The sequence below is a fragment of the Haliotis rufescens genome, unplaced genomic scaffold (genome assembly GCF_023055435.1).
Source record: "Haliotis rufescens isolate VD_foot unplaced genomic scaffold, xgHalRufe1.0.p SCAF_17, whole genome shotgun sequence".
Lineage (NCBI taxonomy): Eukaryota > Metazoa > Mollusca > Gastropoda > Lepetellida > Haliotidae > Haliotis > Haliotis rufescens.
In genome coordinates, this window is record NW_025963857.1 from 26,302,695 (window position 1) to 26,311,106 (window position 8,412).

Below are 8,412 nucleotides of genomic sequence, written 5' to 3' on the forward strand. Positions count from 1 at the left end.
TCAGCTCGTCATACAATACACATATGGGAGTCGCGTGATTAAACTGAAGCAAATTAATATAAAAACGTGACTTTAAAACCTACGCATTGTTGCATGAGGTTGAGGATAACCACACACCAAACGGAGAATAAAATGGGACTTTTACCCATTTTGGTGCTGTAAGGAAAGCGGTCATTAGGTGGAACAGCTGGTCAGTTAACCCTGTTCGAGGGCTTATTACCGCTTAAATGGGGCCACGGGTGGCCCAGTCGTCTAAGGCGCCGCGATTCGCTGTGCAGAGTTGCGTCCCTTGGACATGCCAGAAACCTATGATTGTGGGTTCGAATCCCGTTTCGCCCCGATTATGTTTCTAGGTTTGTCAGCACCATACCCGTGCTCGTGGGTTTCACCGAAGTAATAAACATCTGAGACCTGCATCACTTCGGGCTTTCCTCCCACATTAAGCTGACACGCCGCGATTTAACTGGAATACTGTTAAACTCGGTTTTAAACCCAACCCACTCACTTTTACCGCTTAATACAAATTTGATTTTTAACTTATTTTCCATAAAACACAAGGTTAGTATTAAACAAATCTGCATGCAACGAATCTGCATGTTTGGCGACCACGTGTTCTACCGACGTTAACAAACCGACACAGTCTAGAAAAATACCAATGGCGTGTTAAGAGTAGAAACTGTGGAATCACCGATGGTCTCGTGTATTGTTTCCAGAAGAGTGCAGAAGAGTGCAGATTCGCTCTGGTCTTTCTGGAGAGATGTAGACGTTCCTGAAGTGGTCCTAACAAACGTCATGCGAATGTCAACGCCAGGCAACATGGGAGATTTGGGAGTGGGTCTGTAATGAGTGAGTGAGTTGGTATGGTTTTACGCCGCTTTCAGCAATATTCCAGCAGTATCTCGGCGGGGGACACCGGAAATGGGCTTCACAGGGTCTGTTAGGTTAGGTTAGGTTTGTTGTTTAACGCCGCACTCAGCAATATTCCAGCTATATGATGGCGGTCTGTAAATAATCGAGTCTGGACCAGACAATCTGGTGATCGATATAATGAGCATCGATCCACGCAATTGGGATCGATGACATGCATCAACCAAGTCAGCGAGTCTGACCACCCGATCCTGTTAGTCGCCTCTTACGACAAGCATAGTCGCCTTTTACGGCAAGCATGGGTTGCTGAAGATTTATTCTACCCCGGATCTTTACGGGTCCACAGGGTCTGTAATGATATGGGCAGTGACCAGAACTAAGACTGCCAGAATGCCAATGTCAGAAAGTATTACCGATATGTCGACGTTAAAGACCACCAGCTACCTTAGCCGAACTGGGCCAGGCGTTGAAAGAGGAGTGGACAAGACGGGAATGCCTTGTCAACGAATGTTTGAATAATCATGTGAGCATTGTCCATTTTGTATTAAGTCATCTCAATTGTATATTTTCTAACTATAGGCCCCTGTCTTCTTTCTTTGTTGTTTGCGACCCGTGAAGATCCGGGGTACAATAGCTCTCCAGTAACGCATACTTGCCCGTAAAGACTACTATGCTTGTCGTAAGATGCAACTAACGGGATCGGGTGGTCAGGCTCGCTGACTTGGTTGATGCATGGCATCTATCCTGATTGCGTGGATCGATGCTCATGATGTCGATCACTAGATTGTCTGGTCAAGACTCGATTATTTACAGACCGCCGTCATATAGCTGGAATATTGCTGGGTATGGAGTACAACAAACAAACAGATCTTTGTTGTTTGCACTCTTACAATACTCCGCAACATGTTCTGTTGATTGTCATGTTATACCCTGTCCTCACTTTTTACCATTCATTACCATCACTCCAGACCGCCTCTGGCGTAAGGGCGTCCGCCCGGAGTGCGGAAGATCGGGGGTTCGATCCCCGTCCGCGTCATACCAAAAGACGTTAATAGATGGTACTTGTTGTTGTCCTGCCAGGCGCAAGTGTCAAGGACAAGGACTGGTCGGCTCGGAATCAGTATATTGTTTGTCTGAGTGTGGTATTCATGTTAAACTGCGGGCTGGTTAAACTTTTATCTGGTATAAAATCGGCATTAGTCCGAACTAGTACAAGCAGACCCACGCACGCACGCACGCATGCATGCACGTCGCCAAATAAGTGCAATAATCTTGGACGCGACGTTAAATTAAACCCCATTTCAGCTCATGATCGTCATCACTCGATACCCCTTTGTATTTCTGCAATCATCCGTTATTTTCAAATATTCCCCCTTTTAGTTTTGGAGAGTGTATACTAAAAGCTGTTACCCGAAAATGACAAAGGCCATAAAGTACGTACCGAAACCCGTGCACAAAGACACGTGCCACTATCGTTACCATGGTGATTTGGAAGACGAATCCCAATTTCCTACAACATGACAGTTTTACTCAAACATCAGACATGACTTATTGGAACAAGCCACTATGCTCAATCCTTCTTTTGTTGTTCTATTCCCAAGAGATCAGGTTATCTTCTTCACACAGTGTAACGCTCTTGTAATGTTATATCACCTGATACCTACTTTTTAATACGTTTTATAACGATTACGTACAATGTATTTCCATGTCATTAGAAGACACTGGTTTCTCATAGACCATCAGCATAGTGTTTGCTTGTGACGTTAATGCTTGAATTTCGCAAGCCATGCAACATGTAAAACGTAAACTAAATAATATAAGCATTCCTTCTTCTTCCTCTCCACTTCCTCCTCCTTCTGCTCCTCCTTGTAATTCTTCTTCCTCTCCACTTCCTCCTCCTTCTGCTCCTCCTTGTAATTCTTCTTCCTCTCCACTTCCTCCTCCTTCTGCTCCTCCTTCTAATTCTTCTTCCTCTCCACTTCCTCCTCCTTCTGCTCCTCCTTCTAATTCTTCTTCCTCTACACTTCCTCCTCCTTCTGCACCTATCTTTCATTTTCCTAAAATCTGCACTTCTAATCCTTCTCCTATTCAATCTTCGTCTCCTCTTCCAACGTATTGAGTAATGAAAAACGCGACAGCCATGGGTCGCGTCGCAATCTGGTTAAAATCAGAGCTTGGTCCTACCACTGAGTATCTGAGGACATCCCATTACCTGGTGGTAGTCGGCATGAATCTGTAACCTACCAAGCTGATACTCATTCAAGAGACCAAATGTTGCTGAATCTAATGTTTAAATATAACATTTAGGGACCACCGTCGAATATTAACTTTGTTTACATGTGGATCTTTGACCATTGCCATGGAAACTGGACGTTTTAACAAACCACCAACCCATCTTCGAGACAGACTGTTTTAGACACTTTAATAACAGAATTATTGAAGATGAATTGCAATTTTCAATATCATGTCAATTGTATAATGATTAAAGACAAGATTTAAATACGGTGTGCTATTAAATCCTACATTTACATGTGGCAGATTTAACAAGGACTGGTCTGATGGTATCTCAGTGGGCTAGAACTATAAATCGGCATCAGTCCGGACTAATACAAGCAGACACGCACGCGCACACACACACACACACACACACACACACACACACACACACACACACACACACACACACACACACACACACACACACACACACACACACACGCACGCACGCACGTACGCACACACACATACACACACACACACGAATTTCAGATTCTCGTCAGAAATGTTAATATGAGTCAGGAAGCAGCGAGAAATACAACTCCTTCACATAACTATTATCACGGAATTCTTTTAAATATAATCGACATGACGTAATTGGTAATCTTGATGCCGTCAAATTTTGGTATTTAAAAGGAAAGAACACTAAAGGACATAAATAAACACTTGAAACATCCGCGCCTATCATATTTAGAGGGAATACGACCAGTTACGTCAGATCCCCCGTATTTGAAAAGCAGCGACGTTGACAACCGACACCGCATTATTGTCGTCGGAGCTCACCAACAATTACCAACACAACACCAGCGCTGAATGAATGCCAATTGCCCTGGTAGTTTGTTGGAGAATCGGGCGTCACGACAGCCCACGAATAGTGTCTGTGACGTCACTTTCACACCTATTCCCCAACTCCGTTAATGCATTCATACGTCATAGCGAGCTGGGCGATAACAGTGCTAAACCCACACAAATTGTTACCTTTATATGGTTGTCTTATTTGTTCATGTCGGTATGAGGTGTATATTCTTGAGAGTGTAAATAGAATAATGATCAATTCGGCCAGCTCACATTCTCAGTTAGGATGGGTTTTTTAAAATTTTGTTCTCGTTTATTTTAATATGTCTAATTTAGATCAGGCAGTTTAGCCTTCAAATAGAAACACGGACGTAAATATAGACCCTGTGAGGAAGTAACGTTAGAGTGATTTTATTGAATGGAAAATAATGCATTGGGATCGATGTGTCTATGTCATATATTTTTAGACAGGTGTGGATAGTACACGATCAACTTAAAGAATATATTTCGCAAGACATTCTCATGTAACTAACAAACTGGTCGTTTCAAACTCAGGATAACTATATATTCTATAATTGGAGATGACAGTTTCAAGCACCTCCCACTGAGTTGAATGTAAACACATGTACTCAACACCAACACATCTGGTGTGACCATATTCAATTCATTTCGTGATGGCTTACAACTGTCATAGCTATCATGCAAATGATAGACTATGGAATACTAGAAGGGACATTGTCGCATTGTCGCCCTTCCAAAAACAAGTAAAAAGTGTGAAAATGAACCAAAGCGCGACAGTTTGGCCTTTTTTCGCATTGTCTCGCTTTCAATGATCTCTTTTATCTTACTAAAGCGCGAAAATGCGACAAAGCGACGTTTTTCAAGCCAAAACATGTCGCATTGTCATCCCATCAAAAATGTGTAAAAAAAGGCGTTAAAAAGCGACACAATAATGTCCCTTCTAGTATTCCATAATAGACACTGCTTTTAGCAGAGATTTCTTAATATTTTATGGTCGTCATGTGGACGAGAATTCGAAATTTGACGCATGATGTCCGATACAATTCCTTTTTTGACCTGTTCCATATGTTCAGGTGGTTTTTCTTTCAGGTGAAAAATTAACTTGACTTTGCATGTGTTTGTGACGGGTGCACCCTTTCGCGAAATCCTTGTATCACCACTAAACATATGCTCATGGTAGAAACGGAATCGTACAATCGACTCTTATTTCTTATGATTATGGAAAGGGTTTTTGTCATTATTATTCATAGTCAATCAAAAAGCTCATCCTCGCAACCTGTTTGGTTTGCAACCTACAGAATAACTTTAATTAACCCTTACGTAGCAACGTTAAATTGATAATTAAATATCCTTCCTAAGGAATCATCACAAATGAAAAGAAAATGACATGGACGGAATCCATTCAGTTTGAGCATTAATTAGCAGTATAAACTGCATTTTGTATTAAAAATCATTCGACCTAAGTTTTTATCAACACGTGTATTAATGGGTAAAGAGGGTTTTACTGGTAACCTTAGCACAAAACACTCTACAAATTAACAGGTAAAGACAATTAGTATTAATCAGGTCCTTTCTATTTCACCTGGCAGGTGAGAGCGGTGGATATCATACAGGGGTCATCTCAAATATACTTGGGACTTTTTGGAATATGTATAGCCCGTATACCCTGTGAGTTGCGCGTGTATATCATCTCAAAACTGAGCGGAATTTGGTTTTGTCCCGAATTAACTTTCAGAAAACGACCCCTACATTGAGTGACTGGATTCCACATCGTCTAAGAAGTATTTTGGAAGACGATCATTTCAGCTTCAAAAAAAGAATATTTAAACCGCACATATACCGCCATATCTCCTCATGTAAGACCAACACAATGCATGTTTGATTTGTTATAGTTACATTATTAAAAGAATATATACATACATTTTATTTGTTCACAAATTTTTCTGTTCTGACAAAACTTATCGCATGGTTCAATATTTTTCACGGATATTTCCGCCGCACGTGGTTGCTTCACAACACACCTCTATATGTATTAAATTCTTAGGTCCGGGAAAGAATCCCATTTTCACGAAAATCCTTTACAGACATTTTCGGGGCCACGGGTGGCCCAGTCGTCTGAGGTGTCGGAGTTTGCTCATCAGAGTTGCCTCCCTTGGACACACCAGAAACCTACGATCGTGGGTTCGAATTAACATTGTGCCCAATTCCAACAATATTCCTAAACATCTAAGAGAGGTTGTGTTAGATTTTTAAATCTTCGAATCATGATCAATTCCAACGACTTTTATTATTTTAAGAACATTACATATTATTTTATGTGACAGAGGTGATATTATAATTAAGCGCATAATAGAGTCTACATGTAAATGCAATAATTATGGATTTATAAAGTATATTCGTGCAAAACAGGATAATTAGTACTATTTTTCTCGAATAATACTCCCAAATCTTCATAACCAATCACAAAAGTCTGCTAGCTGCAACTCTATATCTATATATTATACAGCACAGCTACCCACACAACATGTCCTATTTCTGACATGACGCATGTCACCCGTGAAGATACGGGTTAGAATTGGTCTTCAGCAACCTATGCTTGTCTAAAGAGGAGCCCATACTTTCATTAGGGGCGACTAAACGGATCGGGTGGTCAGGCTGGCTGACTTGGTTGATGCATGTCATCGTATTCCAATTGCATAGATCGATGTTCATGATGTCAGTCTTTAGATCGTCTAGTCCAGACTCGATTATTTACAGACCGCAGTCATATAGCTGGAAGATTGCTGAGTGCAAAGCAAACAAACAAACAAAGCGCACGCACGTTATATGTAACTACAACATTAAGTCGACTCCTGGGAACCAAGCGTTGTCCGTTGTACCAGATAAGCAGGTGGCGTTACAGTGGCTAATAAGGATTATTGGGACCTTGATTACACCTCGCCTTAAACGATATATCGAATAAATGAGCCGACTTTGCCTGACAGTAACATCAATTAACACCCACTTAATGTCAGAATGTACAATGTTTTCCAGTATTTCGGCAATCGAGCAGTTATTTGCATGGTCTTATTTCTGTAACATATATATGTTTCTGTAACGATTATATGTTTCTGTAATGCGTATATGTTTCTGTAACATGTATATGTTTCTGTAACATGGTTGTTTTCTGTAACGTGTATATGTTTCTGTAATGTGTATATGTTTCTGTAACGTTTATATCTTTCTGTAATGTGTGTATGTTTCTGTTATGTGTATATGTTTCTGTAATGTGTATATGTTTCTGTTATGTTTATATGTTTCTGTTATGTTTATATAATTCTGTGTGTTTATATGTTTCTGTTATGTTTATATGTTTATGTAATGAGTATATGTTTCTGTAACGTTTATATGTTTCTGTTATGTTTATATGTTTCTGTAATGTGTATATATGTTTCTGTAATGTGTATATATGTTTATGTAATGTGTATATGTTTTTGTAATGTTTATATGTTTCTGTTATGTTTATATGTTTTTGTAATGTGTATATGTTTCTGTAACGTTTATATCTTTCTGTAATGTGTATTTGTTTCTGTAACGTGTATATGTTTCTGTAATGTGTATATGTTTCTGTTATGTGTATATGTTTCTGTTATGTTTATATGTTTCTGTTATGTTTATATGTTTCTGTTATGTTTATATGTTTCTGTTATGTTTATATGTTTCTGTAATGTTTATATGTTTCTGTAACATGCATATGTTTCTGTAGCGTTTATATGTTTATGTAATGTGAATATGTTTCTGTTATGTGTATATGTTTCTGTAATGTGTATATGTTTCTGTAATGTGTATATGTTTCTGTTATGTTTATATGTTTCTGTAATGTTTATATGTTTCTGTTATGTTTAACTGTTTCTGTTATGTTTATATGTTTCTGTAATGTTTATATGTTTCTGTAATGTTTATATGTTTCTGTTATGTTTAACTGTTTCTGTTATGTTTATATGTTTCTGTAATGTTTATATGTTTCTGTAACATGCATATGTTTCTGTAGCGTTTATATGTTTCTGTAAGTTGTATATGTTTCTGTAGCGTTTATATCTTTATGTAATGTGTATATGTTCCTGTAACGTGTATGTGTTTCTATAATATGTATATGCTTTTGTAACGTTTATATGTTTATGTAATGTGTATGTTTCTATAACATGCATGTCTTTCTGTAACGTGTATATGTTTCTTTCTGTAACGTTTATATATTTATGTAATGTGTATATGTTTCTGTAACATGCATGTATTTTTGTAACGTGCATATTTTTCTGTAATGTGTATATGATTCTGTAATCAGAATATGTTTCTGTAACGTGTACATATTTCTGTTACGTTTTAATGTTTCTGTGATGTGTATATGTTTCTGTGATGTGTATATGTTTCTGTGATGTGTATATGTTTCTGTAACGTTTACGTTTCTGTAATGTG